Raw genomic sequence first — 23,702 nt, 5'->3', positions numbered from 1 at the left:
CCGACAAAAAAAAAAAAGCTCGAGTTTCATTATAGAAAAACAAAAGCGAAGATAAAAAAAATGTGTACCATATTTCGTATAGACAGCATGTGCATTATGATAACAGGACACGCCGCACGTAAGGTAGAAATACAAAGAGCAATGACCACGAATTGACGCCCATCATTCTTTTATGTAACACTCACAATCAAAGTCCGGAATTCTTACCCCCTTAAAACAATAGTCATCATCATCGTTAATTGTTGGAGCGTAATATAGAAGGAGTTTCTGAACAACAGACAGGAGACAACAGGAGAAAGGAGCGCACACAGGAGACAGACACGCAGGAGGCTGCACTTCTGTATGCACTCTTCTGTAATTCAATTATGTGTCACCGACTCGCACAAGTATCCATTGTTTGAGAGAGTTTGTCGGCGACCTTTTTGGAACGGGGTAGGGTCCTGCACTCAACGCAGGGAAACATCCCACATCATCATCATCTATTCATCTATGTTGTTGTTGTTGTTGTCGGCGACGGGGAGGATAAATTACGTCAATGGAGTCGAAATTTATTTTAAAAATTGGCACGTTGATACGGTATGTCATTGGAATGTCTGTCAGCACAGGTGCATTAGGTGCTGGATTGCTCTTCAGGTAATGTGTCGTTAGAAGGACCAAGTGTGAAGTTTCACAGATGCGTCTACAAATGAGTCAGGATCCACGTGTGCATATGTCGTCCCTGAACTCGGCATTGTGGGTTGCGCACGATTGTCTCATCGCACGTCGTCCACGACAGCAGAGCTCTATGGGCTGACTATGGGGTCTCATGGAGAGCACTATGTGGTCTCATGGCGACGCAATTTATAGAGGCACATAAAGACCCTAAATCATGGATTGTCTACAGTGATTCACAGCCCGGATTGCGAGCATTACAAGAGCCGGGCGGAGCAGCAGGTCTTGCTTCAATCGTGCACGACGCCATTAACACTTTACAACGCGTGTATAACATCAGGGCCACGACATCATACTTCAGTGTATCCCTGGCCATTCTTACATACCTGGCAATGACGCGGCGGATGCAGCGGCTTCTCGAGTGCATCAGCCCTTTCGTATTCTTAAGGTGTATTTTACTACCTTGGAAACCCGCTCAATGTTGTCAACTTTAACGAAGAGACTAAGCAGAAACGTGTAACACTGTTTCTGGAAGGCCGCCACTGATTAGTATAGACATGGACTTTTCGTTCGCGGTCCCAGCCTCGCTTCCTCGGTCCATGGAGACCCTAATCCACCAGTTCCGTCTGAATGTCCCCTACAGTCGTCGCTTTGTACATATGATCGAAAAAGCAGCCTCCCAAAACTGCTCAATGTGCGGTGTTGTGGAGGATGTCGAGCACATTTGGATGTCCTGCGTGCGGCACACCGAAGATCGTCGCATTCTACAGTCTGAGCTGGCAGCAGTGGACGGCCGCTCAGTGTTTCAAAAGTACTTGGGCCCTGGCATCGCAGTGTCAGACACCGGTCGTTCTCCGCCGTATTGAAATTTTTCCGGGACATTGACGCAGACAACAAGCTTTGAGAGCCTATGAGTGTTTTGTGGGTTCTGCTATTCGAATGTTTGCGTGTTGACTGTTTGTATGTTCTGTGACAACCCAGTGTGTGTTTGCAATTGTTTTCTGTCGGAATCACTACCACCACTAATCATCATCATCGCTATCATCATCCTCTTCATTGGCATCACCATTCCAGGAGTTTTCCATCAAAGTAGCTGGTGCAAGTGATCTGGATTTGCGGGCCTTGCACTAGTGAAGCCAAAAATATCCATCTTATTTTTTCTTAAAATCAAATCAAATCAGGTACTGGAAGAATACATATACAATCGAGGCCATCCGCCTTCACTCCGTAAATACATTAACTTAATTTGAGAACAAAAGAAGCGCATTAACATCGTTCCAACAAATTTTCGTCAATAATGGAGCCCGACACAACGAAGACGAAAAACTGCCGCTGTTGTCAAGCTAGTTCTGTAAATACGTAGCTTCGCGGAGTCCAGCGTACAAATTCATATTATGGCATCGACTAGAAATAACATGATTGAGAGCGTCTCGTCACGAACTTCGAATTCGATATTTGTTAGGTCATCCTTTGCGCAATGTCTCTATTGAGAAATGCATCTCAACTCGTCTTCAGTAAGTGCCGTCATGTAATTTTGGCTGCACTTCCGAAGTTCGGCTGCTCTCTGTTATCAAGTCAGATTGAAGACAAGCCGAACACACTGGTAACAATGGAAGCATCCGAAAGCGTATATCCTGCCAAAGCACAATCACGTCCAAGACGCCTCGTGTGCAGCAAGATGCCGTCAACTTAATACTTTCTATTGGTGCTGGGAATGCTTTTATATTATCGAAACTCACACTGTTCTGAAAAGAAGTTGCTGTGCCCTGGAGCGGGAATGCAGATAGCGTACGAAATACTGAATGATGAGCTCAGTGAGGATTCATGTTCGAATTGGGAACACTACAATATGGAAACTCCGGTCCTGGAACAAATTCATGCGGCGGAATCAAACTTATTCGGACACTTCAATGCATTCAAAGGAAAAGTTGTTTGAGAAGCGAGTTTTTGGGAGCGAGTTTGGGGATTCCGACTCGGCATCATCACCAGCCAATCAGAGCGCTGAGAGCGGTCAGAATGAGCGGTATACCCCGCAAGAGAAACAAAGTCGATGACGACTTAGACCTTCTACGGGAAGCTTTTTTTTTAATTCGGTGTTAGCGCCGCGAAGCAACTGTGGCTATGATCGGCGTACAGACGTGGACAGATGGAGAGAGGACAGCAGGAGGAAGAGGGGGACAGGGGAATTAGTATGGGTCCTGGGCCGACTTCAAGGGGAAATGTGCCGACATTCGTCCGGAAAGTCTTCGGGAAACCCAGGGAAAACCTCAGACAGCACAGCCGATGAGAGGATTCGAACACGTGTCACCTCCCAGTCTCGGCGTGGAAAACGATCACCTTAACCACTACGCCACGGGAGCTGCACGGTTTACGTGAAGTGCGTTTACGCGGAAATCATTTTGGAAACCTTGCCAAATGGCCCTCGATCACAGAATCTGCAAATCCGAAATAGTAATTAGTATTCCTCGTATCACATGGTGCTGCCGTTCATGACACACCGTAGTAGCGCCTGAAGCCAACGTGTTTCTCATATATCCTATAACGTGTTTTCTGTCGTCACCTTACGATAATCCGATACGTGTAAAAGAAATGCGAGACTATGCTCACGGTTACCTAACTCTTCTACTTCTATTATCATTATCGCATACTTCTTCCAAAATATATTTTAATGCACTGTTTGACAAATATTATAGAACGATCCTATATATGTCTGCAAAAGCAGTTAGCTTAAATGGCTGTTCCAGAATTAAGCTTAGCGGAAGAAAATAGAACATGTTACTCGACATTCAAATTTTCCCGTATTACCTGGAGGCCATTTGTACGCGGTCAAACAATTGCTCGTTAAGTTGGTATGGCAAGTTACAGTTCTTGTTCTCGGGATTATATCAATGTGTGACAGCTTTTCAATCCATCTACCATCTACCATTCATTTACCAATCCATCAATCAATATGGCCCATAGATCAATATTGCGGTACCGATATATGTGTTTGATATAGCATCCTTCCATGCACAAGTTGAGTCCTTCTATTTAGTCAACGCTTAGACACCTTCTCCACTTCTACATCTACATTTGCATCCGTTCGGCTTCCCTGTCCAAATACAGTCCATTGCTGGCGGTCCTATAAATATGGCAGCATGCGCGCAAATCTATATAACCTAGAGCGATATACTCGGTGATAGAGGGGGGATATGTTTAATACAAAGAAAATAAAAAAAGAACTGTGATGTCGGCGAAAGAGCTAGGCAACAAGCCTACTGACAACACAACGCATCAATATTAAACACGTGCTGCGTGGTGTCAGACCAGTTTTCTTCTTCATGGTTGAGCCACCGGCGGGAACACTTGAGCATACATAATGCGACGCACACTGGGTATCTTACTCACAAAATGACCGTGAATCATCGCCGGAAGCGCCTTTCTTCCTGTATGTAGATTCATATCGCATTCTACTTACATCAATACATTCGTATTCAACCTTTTATTAATTCGTTTATTATTAGAGAGGTTTTCTAGGTTGTGTACTAATAGTACTCTGCCCTTTTACACACTTTATCAACGACCTTTCCAGAAAATCGTTAGAAGGCGCTTAACCAATAATAAAAGATAGAAGACAGACTAGCTTTCCTGTACAGCAACATCGTTAGAACGCCCTTGTATCAGCATAACCATGAACTAGGCAATGGACCTGAAATCATCGCGCGGACAGCGATTAAAGGGACCATGAAAGGATATTTGACAAGCCTACGATCATTTTTAATTTGTTCTTCTGTACTAAAGCATTCACCCCGTGAAATATGAAGTTGAAAATCGTTCAAATAACGAAAATATTTCTATGTTAACCACCGCCGTGAATGGCGGCTGCTACGACCCGCCTGCGTAGCGAACTGGCCGTTACATCATACACAGAGGATGTTGCCGATTCGCGGATTGCCCTTTGCGAGCAAATTCCGAAATTGGCAAGCAAGCTTGTAAACTTCGCCATAAAGTATGTCTTAGTTTGACCTGGAGCTAACATCGTATCTAATCGTTGACAGCCGTCGAATGCCAGTATGGTTACCGGAGAACGCTTTCCTCTCTGAGCTTCTTCTTCGTCAGAAAATGTCTCATAGCGAATTCGGGTGGTCATTCCGTAGCAAAACGGCCGAGCGCTCGGAAATTGCTAGGTCGGCGACCGAGCTGGATCACGTAACCGTTGCCACCCGAACATGATTGCTAGGAATCTAGCGGTTTTAGGTCGCAAGTCTTCGAGTTCTGTCGTCTGCTAAACCACGTGATTTCAACATGCAGGCCAATCAGGGCACTCGCCACCGTTGCAGAGCGGATGTGACGACACCGGATACAGTTGAGCAATCTGCTGCTCGATCGTTTTGGGACCGGGCAAAAAAAGTGCTAGCTAGCAAATTCCGAGCGCTCGGAAAGCGCCACGCGAACATGCGAGATTTGCTTCATTTTGACCAAGCGAACATGACTGCTCGAGATCTGGCAAAAAATGTTGCTCCGAAATGACCACCCGAATTCGCCATCAGTTAGTGGCCTTTTGGGAGCTGCTGCGTACTGGAGGATTCCTAGACGCTCTGCGCGTCGCATAATCTCTTCCTCCATCGCTGACAATTTGCGTTTTGCCATATTTCTACTGATTCTGACGGCAGATATACGACGTCGTTGGTGTCCAAACCGAAACCATGCACCCACGTGGTCCCGCGGTGTATGTGCTCCCGGTCTTCCAGAATTAGCTGAGAGGACTGGACGTTGATGACGTAGGCCCGCTTCAGAGGGGTGTATCCGGCGGACCCGCCCTGCTATTTTTGTGTGGTGCACTGCGCCCCCGGTGCACTGAATACGGTTAAAAATCGATGTGTGTATGATAGTGAGGGATCATGGGAATCATTTCCGGCAGAATACTCGGAATTCACGAAAATCATTTCATGGTCCCTTTAAGTTTCAGTATTTAGCCCTAGCAATTATAGCCAACGTGATTTCAGCTTCCCGTGTCTCCAATGTGTGTCAAATAACTCCGGAGCTGGGTGTTAAACGTTCGGGATTCATTCGTTCCCCCCCTTTCCGTTTTCCTTTCCTTTCTTTTTCTTTTTTTGCTTCTACTTTTGCTTTTTTGTCTACCTACCTAATTGACTAAATCCGTAGTTCAAGCACCACGACCACAACGTACACTGCGTTTGTGGTACTTGCATTACCGAATAATACAGGTCTCATGGCACGAAGAGGGAGCTCGAAGAGCTTCATATTTTTTTACGCACCGCGGCTAAGCGTACATCTTGATCTAAAGTCAGTAAGGTGCCGCACGGGGGGGGGGATATGTTTATTAAGAAAAAAAGAAAGGAAAGGTTAGCCAGGCAAAGAGCCGGCTTGCTATTCCGAAAAAAAAGGGGGAAGGGGCAAACGAAAAAGAAAAGGAAGGAAAAAGCCGCACGGACACGCGGAACAGGTGCTTGCAATGGAGTAAGTGTGAAACCTTTTGTCTGTGCCGCGGGCCATCGATGATTTTATTTCATAATGCATAAGTGCTCGCGAACCCAGTCACACGTTTTTCCTGCACTCATGGGCAGGGCGCCGTAGATGACAAGTTCGACACTGTTCTCAAGAATAATACTTTTTGTGCGGTGCTGAAAGAATGAACTCTTTTGTATGTCGAAGGCGTGAATTTCCGCTGTCGAAGTTGTCGGGGTTGTCGCTCTTACGAAAAAGATGTTCCCTGGTTAGGTAGAAACCGCCACGCTTCTGCTTGCGCTGAAAAGGAATGAAGAGGGAGGAGAAGCCGTCATTTGAATCCAGCCATGCATGGCGGTGGAGCTCAAGTTGGAATTCTTTGTCTGACACGTCGTTATTTTCCACACCTGCTGAAGCACAATGTGTGTTACCTGGCAATCGGTTTATTACTCGCTTCGCTTCCTGTGTGTACCTTTTTTTTAGAAAAAGTGAGAAACCGAAATTACGACGCTCTAGGGGTTTTTTATGGTCTCGTTTAGTGCCGAGAGAATGTGGCACGGTGGATGATTTCGGACGTTCGCGCGTGTTGATGTCTCCATCAACGCAGTTCGAAATGAGATGTCCCGTATATCCTGTTATCTTTAATTTCTGCAGTTAATACGTGTCAATGGTCTATTCCCGCTGATAGTGTCCGAGAGCAATAGCCAATAGTATTTTGTGTAGTTCTGAGAGTAAAGAAGGCATGTCATGCTTAAAAAACACTCGTCTTTAGATGCCTTCAGATGACTTGCCAGGAGGCGACTATAAGCTCGGAGGGAGCTCAGAGCCCTGAGAAACAGAAACTATGTGTAACCAATGATAATTATGCAACATTCCTTGCCACACTCTGGCGTATGACCTCACTGGCTCGGTATTTCGCATAAAAATGGCAGTTATGGTATAGCTGGTACACATAGAGCAGCTGCACATGTATCGCAATGAGCAGCCCGTCCTGCGTCAAAAGTGTAGCGGGGATACCCATTTGGTAGGAAGCGTTCTTCAAAGTTTACGAATTATCGTCAACATTAATGTGGCGAACACGACACTGCTTCACAGCTTTGGCGGATCCGAACCTGAGGACCTCCGTCTGTGTACTATGTCCAATTGCGGTGATTTCTGTCAGCGTTATGAAAGCGGCTTATGCCCATATATGTGACATAAGACAACAAAAGCAGAACAAAAGCAGACAGAGAATAAAGCAGCAGAATAAAGCAGAACAAAAGAAGACAGCAGAACATGATGGCTTGTCACGTCACATGTTACCACCCCTATGTCTGTCCTGCCATTGACATCCGTAGTTGCCATACTGTGAAGCTTGATGCGTCATAATGTCGCGGAGTACGCACACGTTTGAAAATGTCCTTTAATATCACAGTCTATGTTCTTGGTGACATTTCGTGATAAATAAGCTTCGTAATGTACAGGTACTTTCTGTGATAATTTTATGACATAATCGTATTTTAGAAGAGACAGCTACGTACAGCGCCGCTAAGGAGAAACGTTCATAGGGAAGGTTAAGAAGACCGGTACGATATTTCATGTGCACTTACCATAGGTAATAGCAGGTCTCACGTAGCGACGACGTTGTCTGCGACCGCCTGCAAAGCCTCGACAAAATTGGGGATGACCACGTGGAGTACCTGAGGAAAATATATTAATAATGTATCAGGAACACTGTGAGGCCAAATAATTTTATAGCGCTTAGCGTATATCATAATAAAGTATCACGTCCATTGTACTTATGGGCAAGATATTATAAATTGTAGTGTAGCTCGTAATACTGTAAAAGCACCGTCCCATTTTTGTCCAGAAGCTCAAGATTCTCGTCTCCTATTTTGAATGTTTACCTACCGCTATTCTCTCAGTTTTTATTCCAGTTGCTACACGGTGTCTGTGTCGTAGTGTCCGGACCTCGTGTTCCTGAGGTCAATGCAGCTCGGTCGGTCTCCGTGCCAGACGCATTGACGACGAAAGGGAGATGACGGCGGTTTGCAATCACGCACTTTCCGATCATTTTTTTTTATTGCAAGTTGTACTCCCGCTGCATCGTGTGTCCATCGCTGTTCAATTTCTCCAGGCCGTTAAGACGTTAGCGCCTGGTTGGTCAAGCGAAAAAAAGAAGTGACAGAAACATTCGCGTTGTTCGAAGAACTCATCTCCACAACGCGTCCGGCGACGAAAGATCAATAAGCTTTCATATGAGCCACAATTCGAAAGAGCTACATAAATAGAGGTGGTCATCGGAGGGAAGAAAAATGAAGCAGATTTCCTCGCACAAGTCGCAGAGTCTGACAGGCTTACATGCACGTGGGGGGACGCGTAAAAGGCACCAGGGGACGTTTCGGATAACACCCTGCACGGAAATGATGAAGATCTATGAAGCGCAGGCCAGAGTCGGACACGCTGTATGGGAAAGCGCGCATCTAGTGGAGCCATAAAGACCATTACACGCAAGCTATCGCGTGCCGGACGGCTGAGTTTAGAGCATTAGTGCCGTAGGACGCTACTGGGCTTCGGTTACCTCTTACCGTTCTAAGGTTGGGGAAGTTGAATTAGATCCCATCAATGGAGGGGAAGGTCGATAATGATTTATATATTTCTTGCGGACCATACATTAGACTTTCTCTGAACTATGCCGCTTTCTGCAGCAATATTCTGTAATGTCGACCACAGAATGCTACTATAAGACTAGATAATGTGATAAAACACATAAAATGTGCGTCCCTTACAAAAAGCACAACAGCAAATTAAACGAATCGGACTCCAGGGGAGGTAAACATTGCTTCCAGTAGCGCGTGTGTCGGAGATTTCCCCAGAAACAGGCTGACACACTTTACGCGTAAATCGACTCCAATTACCTATTCGTTTTTTAATGGTTATTATTAAAATGGGGCAAACTAAACACATCTTCTCTACCAAGCAAACAGCGAACACATAAAGCCTCTCAATACCATCCATTACGAACCTACCTTACCTTCCTTGACGAATATTAATATCTTCCCTTTTTTTTTTCTATAATCAAACTCAAACTCAACATAAAGCCTCTAAAAATAAACTATCAAGAATAAATGTAATTAAAAGAACTGTAGAGGCTTTTTTGTTTTCATTCTTGATTTCTAAGGGTACAGAGGGGTACAGAAAAAAGCTGCACAGCGTGGAACGTGCTTGATGCGTGTTGATCTCAACCCTGAAGTTTACAAAGTGAATTCACTACGCGGTTATTGTAGACTTTCATAATTTAGTTTTGGTTTCGACTTACTCGCATAGCGAAATTCGGCGACGGGTGCTCGTTTCAGGAAAATAGAGGGTCTTTCAACGAGGGTCATCTCCCATTCTGCTGTCTCACTTTTGCCCGAAAGGCCCCTAATTAACGAATTAATTAATGCATTTTAGGTAATTAGTTATATTGTAGTTACATACCCCCTTCGAGAGAATGTATCCACGGCCGTATAACTTACATCCACAACGGCATCTATGCGGCCCTGATAGCTTTTTTTTTAATTAAAAATCTGTAACAAACAATAAAAGAAACACCCTGTGTATCGTTTCACGGCTGGATCATGCACGCCCTTTTGCGCCGTGTTGGAAAAGGCCCTTCTGCTTTGAACCCTTTGCCTTGCCCTTGTGCTCCAGAAAACGCATAACTTTCAGTCAACTTTCTACCCAAAACTTGCTTCGAGTGAAACCATCTTCCCGGCTCCCTTTAATCCGTTACTGACCCAATTCACCCGTACGTGTGAGCCTTCCTCTTCGCCAACCCCCCTCCCCCACCTCTTTCATCCTTTCCCCGAGCGACGTGCCGCCAATTTAGCCCCCCCCCCACACACACACACAATTCAGTAATTAAGAAAACTTAGTGTGATCAGCTTCACGTGACATAGTGATTGTTTTGTAATTCTGGTGTCATTTTCACTTATGCTACCTGTTTTCTCTATGTGTGTCCACTTCTATTTCTTCTCACCATCACTGCCCTTCTTCCCCTCCCTTCGGTTTGTGGTGTTATGATTGTTGCCGCTGTACCGTATGTTTGTTGTTGCTATTGCGCTCTCGTTGCGCACGTGTTATCGGTTGCACATGATTGTGACACTGAGACTTCGTTTTGGTGAGCGCGTGTGTTACGACGCATTTCTGTTCTTTCTATTTTTTTTTCTTTTTTTAGTCTTGTAATTATTTTAGTTCCAGAACTGGTCGGGTGCCGATTTCAATTTCTCCATATATTTTTAAATTTGCTTGTCAACTTATCTCTAATGCTAATAATCGAACCTCTGTATTGTGATAAGTCGAAAAAAATCCCAAACCGAGAAAACTTCAAGTGAATATTTGGTAAAATAATAGCAGCTGAGTTTTCCCGAATAATGCAAATGCGAAATGTGTAACATATATGCATGTGTCTACTATACATGCATGTCCTGTTAGCGTCGTTCTTGGGTGAACAATGGTGACGCCAGGTAGGGTAAAGTCGCATGTGGAGCGGCCTAGGTCGGGCTTATCGTGCTGCTAAACGAGTACAATCTTGAAAATAATGTCCTAGGTGACCAGCATAATATGGACTTAGCTTAGTGCACGCATTTTTTTCGTATTGCAACGCTCAGTAGCACAGCTGACACAGTCACGCGAGATAGAAAGAACGTGTTTTTCGAGTGGAAGTCGAATTTCATTTCCGCATCGTAGCAAAATTTAAGCTACACCATTTGTATCCGTGCGTACAAAAGGGGCCTGATCCGACTGTCCATCCCATTGACACATGCATTTCCCGCTTCTTACCCTCCTTTAGCGGGTCAATAAATTGCAATACGGTCCTAAATTTTCTTTGGCACGTAAATACTGGTATGTATGTGTCATTGCAACAACACACCAGAAAGGGGATTTACTATTATTAGGGGATTGTATATCATTAAAAGGGGCATAATAAGGGGGATTATAATGGGGATCGACTTATCCCCTTATTGCATACAGATGTTCAATAAAGCCCTGACGGTGACATAAAAAAATACTACTTTGAACTATTTCGGTGATTGTCACTCCCACTGCACCACGCACAGCAGCTATGTTACTTAACTTCGGGAGCACGTAGAGCACGCGGCGGGCATTAATTAGATTGCTGTTAATATTATATTGCCGTCCTATTATAATCCGCAGTCCTACCCTGTGGCACGTGCAACATGTCGCCACACTGCGCAGACAAACCATACGTGTAACATCACAGTACCCTTATTTGTAGAAACATGAATAGCAAACACTTCAAAAAATAATACGCACACAAGCAACACAACACACACAAGCAAAAATAACGCTTCAGAATCTTCACGCACAATGCAAATATAAAAATGCTCGATTGATTGAGTGAAATATGAAAAAAAAAAGATAGAAATGATAGGAAGTAAACCTAATAATTCCATTAATCTTCAATATGATGTGTACACGCTCGCGCTGTACCGCATATTCTTAATAACAATGCTCTCGGTACACAGCATCATACCCGCACACATGGCCTGCGTAGTCTGTTGATTCTCCATACTCACAATGCAACACATTTCAATACAATGACCGGGATGGCCGGGCCCATAAATTAATCATTGTAAAGATTCTAAATCACTTCTCAAGTAACTACAGAAATTGCAGCCGCTTTCAGTGCATTGTGTAGCTCCGGTAAAACACTCCCCATGTTTTCCGCGAACTCATTCGCTGGTCTAACCTTGACGGTGGCAGATTGTGTGGAAGCTATACTCCCGAAATCATTTAATATTCCCCATTTCCATTTGACATCCACGATACGAATCAAAACCCAGTTTTTCAGTGCACGTGAACTTACTCGGTATGATGGACTAAGCTCGCACATCTTCATGCATTTCCTTAATACGCAGCATAACAAGGACAAAGCGTCTCACCATAACCCCATATGAGGAAGCGCGGGAGTGCGTCGTAAATCATTCGCCGAATCTACACGAACCTCACAGACACTTTCCTGGCCACTAACACGGACATATATCTTTGTTTTTCTTTCATAAAACACGGCAACCTAACGGCCAAATCGCCTTCCTTACTTGCGCAGTCTCGTAAATTTCGCGCTCCCACTGCCGCGGCAACGTGATGCGACTGCACTGCAGTACACCGGTCTTTACTGACCATGCTTTAGCGCTGTGGACAGCTTGGAATCTTGCTATCATCGAATGCACTCGCGAAGCGACGCAATTTTCAAAGTTGCCATCGTATGCGCCTGAGGGATCCCTAAATACAGCTTGCAAAGCGTCACAAAAAGAGTGTATGCAGTTATGCCACGCTGTTTCATTCTCCATACTACGAAGTAGGAGCAAACTCGGTGTCAACGTGACGTTGACATTCCACCGAAACTGCGACAACTCCTGGAACACCTGGCCTACGTTTCCATTTTTTTCTTGTTACTTCTATTGTATTCTACTGACCGCAACAGTTCCTCCTGCAGTCGGTGCAGCGACTGAGCTTACAGTAGAGCCCTGCACGGGCACGGGCCCGACCCGGCCTGCGGGCCGGGCCGGGCTTGTTATTGGCTGTGTGCTCCGTGCCGGGCCGACAAAATACGCCATCACCGCGGGCCGGGCCCGACCCGGGCCGACAAATACGTTCCCGAGAGTCAGGCCTGGCCGGGCCACGCAGCTAATTCCACACAATGGAGATGCATTAGTTCGTATCATCATGCGCTTGCGTCATTCCTGTGCATATTTTGCAAAGACAAGCAAAGGATACTGCATTATGCATATGATTCTACCCTCTAGAACATTCTCAAAGCCACTTTACATTGCTCCTCACGTATTTCACAATCACTTTGGCAAAGCTTGGTGAGAGGCATAGGGACTGGGAGAAGCAGTTTGTCGACAGCATGCTCTATACCTCCGCAAAATCTTGACAGTGTAACGATAACGCCCATGCCCGCCTGCGTTCTGGATTTAATTTGGTCTCGTGCGGTTACAGTGTTAAACCGCCATCATGTTTGTCTTCTCTCCTTGTTAATTTACTTATAAATTTGTTTGATAATCGCCAGAAACGCGTACGTCGCGGCTGGAAATACTAGGCCGGGATCTACTCGCCGTGTCACCGGGCCGGGCCGGGCCGGGCCGCATAAAAATATGAATGTCCGGGCCCGGGTCGGGTCGAGCCATTTTTCGATGCGCCCTGGCCGGGTCGGGCCCGGAAAAGTCGGCCCGTGAAGGGCTCTAGCTTACAGTGACCCATATTCGTTGTGGACAGTTGATCACTCGAGGAGGACGTCACTCGCGCGCAGGTGAGTGTGTCAAGTAGCCGTTCGAAGCTATTTCCAGCCATTTATTGCGTAAGTGCGAAGTGCCCGCATTATGGACATCGTCTGTGTAGAAACCTGTAGAAGAGACAAGTAGACAATAATGTTTTTGACACTGAGGACACGTTAAGAGGGCGGAAGCTTCCTTTCCTTTTCTTTTTTTTTCCCCCTCTGGGCCTCCTTTGCCAGCATTTGTCTCCCTGTGACATCATGTTTTGGACCGAGTTTGATATTTCTCCAGCTCCCCTGGCATATTCCTAGGCGCAAAGCTTCAACGCACAAAGTGTAACAGGTGGTCGCTGTAGGGGTGGTGGCCATGATGATGGAACAGCATTAGAGCTGCAGGAGTTCGAACGTCCCATAGCGTTCATAACAGCAGCAGAGCAGTACAGAACTTGCGCTGCAGAGTATACGTCAACCAACATATGTTCAGGCAGTAAAGCTAAGTATGCAAACGCTCTCAAATACGAAAGTGCAGAGACGACTGTGGAGCACAAATATCATATATGAAGCTCAACATTGTTCTTGTCCTCGGCTATCCCAGTTGCCTTTGCGGCAGGAGGATGGAAAAATGACTGGTGCATGCATACAATGATGTAAGACCCTTCGGCGCATCCTTCTTTTGTTTATTCTCAGTTCCTTTCTCCTTCTTTCTTTTTGTTTATTTTTCAGTTTCATTTTCGGAATAGCAAGCTGGCAATAGCCTGGCTGACATATTCGGTTTTTTTCTCTCACTCTATTAAACATATCCCCCCCCCCCCCTTCGGCGCGGTTCAGCACCAACAAGGTGGCTGCTCCAAATTATTGGCAATATGGCAGGTCGTCATACAGTTCTGCAGGCACTAACAGAAAATAAATCTGGCAACTTACACTCACGTTGTGCACATCGCCCTGCGGGGGCCAAGCGTGTCAACACGCACTTACTTCACGCGGCGTGCGGCGCGAGTACAACGCCCTCTCTGGTATTGGAGGCGTGAATATGGCGGACAGTTCTTGTATGTATTCGTGCGGTTAGCAATACTATGGTTCTAGCGTGCTATAAAAAAGGGAAAAACAGAAACGTTCTCGCTCGCTAGCTCGAAACCTAACTCGCTATCAGCCGACTGTCACGCCAGATACTTCCGCTGGAGGCCGCAAAGCGGCTCCAGCGTTTGTCCCGAGTGTGCCTATAATGCACATTGGCACGATATAGTCGAAGGGAAAGGGGTAATGAAAAGCAAAAACATGGAAGCAATATTCTGTCCGAATTTCGCATGAGGTAGTGGACAATACTGCCTCAATGTTATAATGGGCAACAGTTCCTGACAAATGTTGGCAAATAGTGGCAGGTGTTTTTGCGTTAGAAGATAAAAATATGTATATGTGATTCAGTGCTGTCATGCTCATGAACAATGTACAGAAACGTACACATTGAGGCGGAGAGCCCCATAGGACGAAATAATTCATTACAAAATGCGGATACTACGAGGGGTGTTCAAGTCAAACCGGGACTTTGTCTCCTGAGTGTACAAATGGCTCGCGCTACTTCTTTTTCTCGTTTTCACACGCGACAGGCTTCCGCGTTCACCACGTGGTGGTCCAACGTTTGTGCAAAACAGAAGACACGTGCTGGACAAGATGGCCGACAACGAGGTGAGCGCGCACATCGAACAGCGAATTGTCATGAAGTTTCTCGTGAATTAAGGCGTAAAGTCATCTGAAATTCACAGAAGACTTCAGGCTCAGTATGGCCACGATACACTTAGCCGCAGCAAAGCGTTTGAGTGGTGCAAACGGTTCCGAGACAGCCGTACATCAGTGCAGGATGATCCCGGCCGGGACGGCTCAGAGCCCAGTGTCAGAGTTCCTGAGAACATCCAACTTGTGGAGCGCCTGATCCTCAAGGACCGACGGATAACATATCTCGAACTGGCTCGGAAGACGGACCTTTCTGTGGGAACGTTGAACACTATCATTCATGAACACCTCCAGTTTCGGAAAGCCGGGCTCCATCACCAAAGGAGTCCTCCTCCTACAGGACAATGCACGCAGGCATACCGCGCATCTCACGACAGACACCTTACATGAACTTGGGTGGGAGTTGCTGCCACATCTCCCTTACAGTTCAGACCTCGCTCTCAGCCATTTCTATCTCTTCGGTCCACTGAAGGCGTTCCTTGGGGGCTGCCACTTCAGCTGCGACGGCGAGGTCAAGAATACGGTCCGATCATGGCTGCTACGCGCCGGTAAGGATTTCTACGCTGCTGGCATCCAAGCCCTCGTGAAACGCTGGGACAAGTGCATTAGTGCCCAGCTGGAGATTGCATTGAAAAATAGAACTAATTTCTCGCCTCTAAGTTCATTTTACATTTGCGAAAAATGAAAAGTCCCGGTTTGACTTGAACGCCCCTCGTATAAAGAACTAAAAGTGAGAACTGCTCTATTCTTATTCGACAGTGCATATCAAGGAAAAACTACAACAATGCTAAAAACTGCTGTAGGATGTACTGCTACTTCTACTAATGATGCTTCTACTTCTATTCTATTCTGTGATAGAGGAAGAAAATAACGGGAACGTCCAGCCAGGAGGTCTTATTTATAATTCGTGGCTTTACTTTGTTAGACGAGTGCGATCCTGCGCGACGCTGTGGATTTATTTTGCTCACCTGAGGGTTCTTTAACGTGCACCGAGCTCTCAGCACACAGCACACCGCGTTTAACCTCCCTCGCGGAAGACGGTGATCTGAGTGACTTGTAAACTGCCCCCAAGTTGCTGGCGTTGTCGGCAAGGATCGAAGCCGCAACATTGGGATCAGTGGTCGGACACTCTGTTTACTGATCCATCGAGGCCGGTCCAGTTAGGAAGGCTCCGTATGAAGTAGCACACCGACCGTCGGAGTGTCACTTCTGTCTGTCTGTCTGCCATTCCTTCTGCGTTCTCTCTTCACGATTTTAGTACTGTTTTCTTCATTGTGAGTTGTACATTTCTCATAGTTTCACTGGTTCATTGTATGTAATGTTCTTCACTGTTTCATTGTATGTAATGTTCTTCACTGTTTCATTGTATGTACTGTTCTTCACTATCTCATTTTATCTACCACTGTTATTCATAGGATGTTATCAACTGGTTTCTCTGTATATACCATTGTTATTCATTGTAAATGTACCACTGTTATTCACTGCTTACACTGTACATATCATCAGGCTAATGTAATAAATTTTAATTCTATATATTTCTGAGGAATATTCGCCGCTACTTCACCCCTCACGCCTAGTGAAATACCCAGTTCGACGTCAGCAACACGCAATCTCAAAACTTATCCGTTTCTATAGAAAAAACAGAACGTGCCAAAATCCGTCTCCGAAAACTAAGCGGCCTCAAACTATTTCTCGCAGTTCCTATAGGATGGTAGTTATACGTCTGCGGAACACATGTAGACTTTTTGAAGAATCGCCATAGGGATCAGACGAAAGAAGCGGAGGGAAGAGGGGCCCCGCGGAGTCACGCAGGGTCACGACATCTACGGAGGAATTCGTGACCTGCGTCGCCCCCAAAAGTGAGTGTTTCCCAGATGCCGGCTGGGTCCGGGTGGATGTAGAATGCCTCCTCCGGTGCAACCTGTAAAACACTGCCCTTCTTAATGCGAGCCATGTGTTTTTCTCCCGGCCTACCAGGGAGTATCACAAATAAGTTCACTTTCCTTCTCTCTGCGCCCGCGAGCAAAGTTTTTAGTCGTGTTCGTGGATATGGCACATATAATCAGAGTATGCCCATCCTGGGTGATTGGTCACGCTGTGCAGGTGTGGGCGTGATCGAGATGTAGCTTGCGTGTGGTGATTCGAAAATCATACGATTCGTGTGCACTATGGAAGATCGCATGGTTACGAAGTTAGATTGTAATGGCTCCAGTACGTGTATTGTGACATTCGAATGAAGGACCGGGAAATGGCTGTGATCAAATGCCAGGCCTTCGCAAAAGGTTGTCTTCTTCCTTGTATGCCGTTTGAATGGGCAGGAGCAACGTGCATGCTTTTGCTTGGGTATAGGCCAGGTATACCTTCCTCTGTGATGCGCCGTTGTATGGGTTTCCGACAGGGGGTTACGATATGTGATAGTCCGATTTCTGTGCACGTTTGTGTGTAAAAAGGGGGGGGGGGGGAGTTACGTGGAGGTGTGACGCGAGGAGCAGACTGCCGACAGCATCGTGAAGAAGGAAAGTGGCCATGCGCAACGATGCATGAAGCGATGAAAACACGTAGAGCGCTTAAACTGCTGGAGAGATTAGTTAGATTAGATCTGATAAGTTGATGAGAACTTGCATGGTGACACGGTAGATTAACGCGCATCCTCATCCAGTACAGGAACTATACCGGGTGTTTCAGTTAAATCCCCGGGATAAACAATCAGCGACCGGGTGCACCAATCGACGAACTTTCCTTTTTACAAGTATCTGTCCGATACCATCTACAAACTGCGCACCGTGTGAATGAGTGGGAGGCGCTCATTATGTAAATAAAAACTCAAATGAGTTTCGTAAAAAGACATAACTAATAAAGCAGGGCGCTGTCGGCATTAAAATGGGTACTACCCCTTTTTGAACCTTCAGTGGACACCTTTTAGCGAAAAATCTGCCACCGAAGCGGATCATTTGTTGCAGTAATTAATTGACTTCGGTTTAGATATTTTTGTTGCGGCTGGTCGCGGTGAAGCGCAAAAGGACGTAATTAATTGGTGTAATTCATAGGTGTAAGGACATAACTCATTGGTGCATAAGGGAGTGGAAGAGCATCATTTTGCGCTCCACTCTGCCTCCCACTCATTCACACGGAACGCAGCTTGTAGGTGGTATCAGACAGATACTTGTAAAACAGAAAGTTCGTCGATTGGTGCACTCGTTTGCGAATTATTTAGCCCGGGGATTTAACTGAAACACCCGGTATAGGTACTTTTACAACGACTTCAGCGCTACAGCCGTAATAAACAAATAAAATCTGTAATATATCAGCGCTATATTCCGGGACAACTCAAGAGGTGCTGTCACAGAGGGCATACCAGAAGATGGTGGATGCCAGGCGGACGGGCCGGCCGAATCGCATGCTTTGTTAACTGCGGATATTATGCGTGTTTCCTTTAAAAGCATGCAAATGTGCTCTAGGTGCGTCGTCTCGGACGAGTGTTTTCGCAACATGATCAGTGTACAAGAACAGTTTAAAGCAGGCGTTGTGGACTACGTTGCTGCTCGGAGGTGCCATGCGCCTGCCAAAGCCACTCACAGACGGCTATCTGCAGATGATATATATAGACAAATTACAAACGTCTTCCCAATGCAATGAGAAATTCATGTTTCTTCAGATATTCATGCGTCGTGCGGAGTGGCTTGTGCCGTTACGTTATCGAGCAGACTGCCATACTTGAATGGCTGATGGCATTATGCTCTTTTATGGGTACGTGCGTCTTCGGTAAATTCATGGATGTTCGCGGCATTTGTCTGCTTCATTAGTCTTGAAAGATGAAAGTCACTGAAAAGGTTAGCCAGCTGTAGGAGCTTTGTATGTATTTGTCCCTTCTATGTTGTTCCAGCCTCAGAACATCAGTTCTCTCATGTTCATTGGTCTTGTTCGTCCTTATATTTCAATGACGCATTGTGGTCTGGCATTTAGACGGTGACACCGATGCTGATGCGCTGGTGTTCTCTTCGACGGAACGAAAACCAATGCGAGTCTCATCGTAAGGTCGGTTTCCTCTCCCAGTAGCCTCAAACAAATCCTGCACACACACCGTGTAGCGCCTGCCGTAAATAGGCGTTGCATGTACGAAGGCGCTGTATTGTGGCCTGGTGTCTATGCTGACTGCTGGGCTATTCATGGTTGCCTATACACGACATAACAAATGACACGGAACATGGCACCGGAGGACGTGACGCACCCATGGATAGAACTACAGGCCTATACGGTCCAGATTCCATACAGACAATGCGGGACCATTCTAAAGTCACAATTTTCTCGTTATTGCGGGTGCTTTTGCAAGATGGCCGGAAGTAATGCCAGTTTCATCAATGTCTACAGCAGGATTAGCACGACATGTTCGGCGGGTCTTGCGGTGTGCCCGACGTTGTGGTTTCGGATAATGGCAAGTTATAACTTCAGCGGAGACTCCGAATTTTCTCTGAAGCATTTATATCAAGCATTTCTGTTGTCCGTCTCGTCATCCGGGATCTAACGGCAAACGGAATGTATAGAGGAAACAGCTACGAACGAACTTCACCAAATTTAATTTAAATATCTTGGGGTCTATTTCCAGTTGAATCTTTCATAGAGTACTCATGTTGATTCTGTTGCCCAGAGAGCGTTGCGAAGACTGTTCCAGCTCAGACGTAAGTTATAGATAAGCACACCGCAGGTTAGATTAACGGCGTATAAATACTTAGTTCTCCCGTTGGTTCAGTATGACTGCACAGTTTGGGACCACATATTGCCAAGAAACTGGAAAGTGTGCAACGTAAAGCTGCAAGATTTATTTATAAGGATTTCAGATCAATAACCTCGGCATCTGTTTTATGTAGACGGGTGGGGCTGCCACGAATTGAGTTATATTTCAAGGTACAGCGACTTAAGCAATTGTTCTTGTTACGTAAACGCAACCCTTACTCTCCCTATAGCTGCAGACAGTCAGCCTTCAAGACACAAACATAGTATGGCTCTTCAGGAATTTGAAGCCCGTACCGATGTGTTTAAATACTCATATTACCCTATAGGACAGTACACGACTGCAACATCCTTCGTGAACCAATTGTTGACGAGCAGAGCATGCCTACGTTTTTAGGCAAATTGGAAAGGCATGTGTACAGCTCACTCCTGTAACGATCCAAAGCTGGATCAACAGTATTGTAAATAAATAAACTACAGCGTAACAGTTTTGAGTGTCGTCTGCTAAGGTTTGTGCATGAGGACGGGAGCCGCAGATATTTCGAACAGAGACTGTTCGCCCAGAAGAAGAACGATCTCTGTTCGCAATATCGGAAGCTCTCGCCCTGAGGCACTTTCCTTAACATTGGGCGGCGTCTCTCTGTCAAGATGTTCGCACTATGGACAACACCGTCTACGACAAGCGGGAAATCAACAGTGGAACTGCTCATTCACCGCAGCCTAAAGACCTCACTTCATGAAGTTTGCTCAAGCACCAATGGGGCCACAAAAAGTAGCGTACATTCCAATTTCCAGCCGGGAGAAGAATGTGTCTTCTAGAACCACAGTGGCCGCAACAAGTGCATGGCTGCTACGATGACGTATGCCGAAAACAGCTGCACCTACAAGCTAAGACCTGAAAATGGCGAGCTCCAGAGTGTTCATGTATATTCGACGTAAGGGCGCACGTCATAAGGGTCGCCTATACTAAGAATGATTGGTTGCCACCACCGATGCTGATACAGGATTTCATCGGAGGTTCCTGTGGACACGTCTTTCACGGAGTGTGCTGACGACGCCACGGCTGCGGCGCGCCGGTCGCAGCAAGCACCGAAATGGGCCAGACTTCAAGGACGAAGAGGTCTCCTACTACTTGGGAAGGACTGTTACGTGCCTGTTCGAGTATAGATCTATATCCGAGAAACTTCATCATGACGTTGGTAGGCAGACTGAAACCGAAACAAATCGGAAAGGGAAGGCTGGGTTCCACGAATAGGCACTTGCTCGCTGCCTCCTATTGAAAAACAAGTAGGACCGATGGTCGCGTCCCTTTTGCAGCCCATCGTAGTCCCCTCAAGACCGTGGCTTTCGGGCGCGACCTTGTTCGCCCCCAGCTTTGAGCGTAGTTCAACTCTACCAAATTGGTGGCGCTGTTGAAGACTATGACGTCATTTGTTTACAAACAGGGAGAGGTCTATTCCGCGCTAGAGAGCGTGTGAGCAAGTGCACCGGCTCGTGCGCACGATGGATTCAAGACGATTTTATTTTGGTCCTGGGACTTGGACAACAAGCGTTGGGGTTCAGTCTGGATTTAGGTTACTTCAGCTACCATTCAGACAGCATTCAAAATTTTCACAATTCATAATCTTCAGCGACATAATTCTCGCTCCGTGTTCCAACCACGCCATTTCTCATTTTTAGGGAAGTTAATGAAAGAAAATGTCAAAGCCTTAAAGTAAATTGACATAACAGTCCGTAACCGGTCCAGTATGGCAAGGGAAAGCTAACGGTAATGGTAACGAAAAAAGAACCGTTGTACATAGACCGCAGTTGGAGCTGGTAGCCGTAATGAACAAGGAAACACATAACCACGTTAGGGCGTTTCACTACCGGAAACAAGATCAGAAATGATTTGTTGCTGTCGAATCCGGGTAATGGATATTGCTGCTATTCAAGCACATGGGCGATCTTTTTCATTTCTGAAGACTTCATTCCTTGAAATACATGCTCCAAATACCACTCGACGGAATGGGAAACGCAACGTGAGATCCATCCGTTGCTCTACCTCTAGTCTAGTTCACTAGTTCACTATGATGCAAACGCACCCAAAAAAGATCCAGACTCCGCGACATTGCTCAAGGACGCGCCTAGGATTTTTTCCCTTTGAACTTTGCATGCACTGTTTTGGTTGCGTAAGTCACACAGAAAAACATTTTACACCTTTATTTGCTCAAAAAAGGTGTATTCTTATAAAAACACCCCTTTCTATTCCGCAAACGGTGCAAAAAGAGCATTACTAAACGTGTAATATCGACATACACCACGTTTTATCCTATGTCAATCGTTAAAGGTGTAAAGTGAGGTGTTGAATGAGGTGTTTACCATCGAATACACCTTTTTTACACCCCACTTGAATTGGGAATATAGTGTAAAAAATTGTGTTTTATTTCGTGAGAGAAAAATTATGCTGGTTTCACCGCTCCGCTCAGCAAGTAATCACATTATAGACGATAGCCTGAGTTAAAAACACAGTATCTGACAGGGAGGGATATTAGAAATTTAGCTTATACCTTTGACTCGTTGCAAGCGTGGGTGTTAGTTGCAAAAACACATTCCTGCCACCGTTAGAAACGTTTTCCGCCCCACCACATGTAACGAACGTTCCCCAACAAATTTTATTTCAGTATATGATCCATCCGACACGTCAATATAGGCTACTGAGGGTGCCCGAGGTCTCTTCGTGCCTCTGCACTCACGTTGGTCCCACAGTGTTACCAAGCTAACGAGGCGTGCCTGTGATGCATTGCACTCCAGTTTAGGTTCTACGATGGAACCACGGCTGGAAGTCTGCCGTGGACACGGTGCTGCTTCCCATAGAAGCAAGAACGTCGAACTGTATATATGTCTCGGCCAGTGGTCTCGGTATGCTGCCACGGAAGCTTCTATTACACTATTTGCGAAGGAATAATTGCAAATAAATAATTCCATCATAAAAGGTGTTTTCAACAGAATACTCCCCTTTTAAAGGTGTTTTTGTTTTTAAACACCCGTTATAACAGTGTTTTATTATGAATACACTTAACTAAAGGGTGTATTAGAAAACACCCAACATTTGAGTGCAACGGCAACACCAACAAGGTGTGCGCCATGGGACAAGCCATTTACACCAAAAAAGTTTAAAAAAGTTTACTGTGCAAATGTGGCGTCGTAGTGAACATTGAACACGTCCTAACAGAATGTGAGCTCTACGAAACGGAGAGGCGGCAACTCTGTGCTCAGTTATGTACTGCTAGTACTGCTAGCAAGCAAACATTCAACCTGGCTGCAATTATTGGCCCATGTCAGAACCACGTGCAACACCTTCGATGTCTACTAATGTTCTTGGACTTCCTCGTGTCTACCGGTTTGCTCCAGACGCTGTAGTGTCATACTCTGTATCCCTATGACGATTGGTGCTTCTTTCGTGTTTCGTTTTTTCTTCATCTTCTTTTGGAGCGGCGTATTGCAGCCAGTGTAGGACAGCTCCTTGTTTTGCCCCCCCCTTGTACATAACTAACTTCATTCTCACATTTCACATCTAATGTTTCGCGTGTAATGGGGTAATGGTACCGCTCTCCAGTGGTACCGCAATTATTGCGGTGAATCACCTCATCCCATCGTCATTAATGTAGTAGTTGTTGTTGTTTCTAGCGGTGAATCACCCCAAGTCATACGATTTATTTGTTCTTGTCGGTCTGTGAGTGTGAGCTAGAGACGAAGTTTAGTTGCGCCCGTGTGGAGTTCCGGACTTTCAGCAGTGCACTCTACAATACGAAGACACGCCTCAACAGACTGTTTAAAATTCTGCGAGAGGTACGATTTCACCGACATGCAGTTGTTTGTGGTGTGTATCCCTTATTTACTTTGA

At 45.7% G+C, this 23,702-nt stretch overlaps 1 long non-coding RNA gene across 1 annotated transcript in view; it reads right to left on the bottom strand.

Moving 5' to 3' along the window:
• Positions 1-6,136: 6,136 nt before the first annotated feature.
• LOC135386085 (uncharacterized) overlaps positions 6,137-23,702 on the bottom strand; it is a 354,177-nt gene continuing 336,611 nt past the window's right edge. The window contains exons 3-4 of the long non-coding RNA XR_010420591.1: positions 7,689-7,778; positions 6,137-6,399 (exon numbers count right to left, since the gene is read on the bottom strand). This is a non-coding gene — a long non-coding RNA (uncharacterized LOC135386085). The remainder of the gene's footprint in view (positions 6,400-7,688; positions 7,779-23,702) is intronic.

This window comes from Ornithodoros turicata, chromosome 2, assembly GCF_037126465.1.
Source record: "Ornithodoros turicata isolate Travis chromosome 2, ASM3712646v1, whole genome shotgun sequence".
Classification (NCBI taxonomy): Eukaryota; Metazoa; Arthropoda; class Arachnida; order Ixodida; family Argasidae; genus Ornithodoros; species Ornithodoros turicata.
The sequence above is the reverse complement of the archived record's forward strand: the minus strand, read 5'-3'. Positions and strand labels throughout refer to the sequence as shown.